Genomic DNA, 578 nt, shown 5'->3' with positions numbered 1-578 from the left:
CTATAATAATAATTGTCATAAAAATAATAATTATCATAAGCATAATAATAATAATAATAATAATAATAATAATAATAATAATAATAATAATTATAATAATGATAATAATGATAATAATAATAATAATAAAGATAATAATAATAATAATAATAATAATAATAATAATAATAATGATAATAATAATAATAATAATAATAATAACGATAAAAACAATGATAATAATAATAATAACATTAACAATAATGATAAAGAAGGTAATGATAATAACACGAATGATAACTACACAAGAGCAGCAATGAAGAGGCTACCCGAGTACCGTGAGATCTTTTTGGCGACGCGGGAAGCCGGCAGCGCTTGAGAATCCCTGCAGCCTCTCCAGGAGCTGGGCGAGGACCGCCTGAGTCGGACTTCCCTCTTACACAGGGCCGGGAAATTAACGGTCTGGTAAATAGGCGGCTGTCTGGGTAGACTGGTGAGCCGGTAAGTGAGTGAGGGGTTGAATGCTAAACTTCATAGATTGGATATATTGGATAAGCGTGACTTGGGTCTTTGGAAGAACTTTTAATTGGGCTTTTGAT

Source organism: Penaeus monodon, chromosome 18 (genome assembly GCF_015228065.2).
Source record: "Penaeus monodon isolate SGIC_2016 chromosome 18, NSTDA_Pmon_1, whole genome shotgun sequence".
Taxonomy (NCBI): Eukaryota; Metazoa; Arthropoda; class Malacostraca; order Decapoda; family Penaeidae; genus Penaeus; species Penaeus monodon.
Note: the sequence above shows the minus strand (reverse complement) of the source record.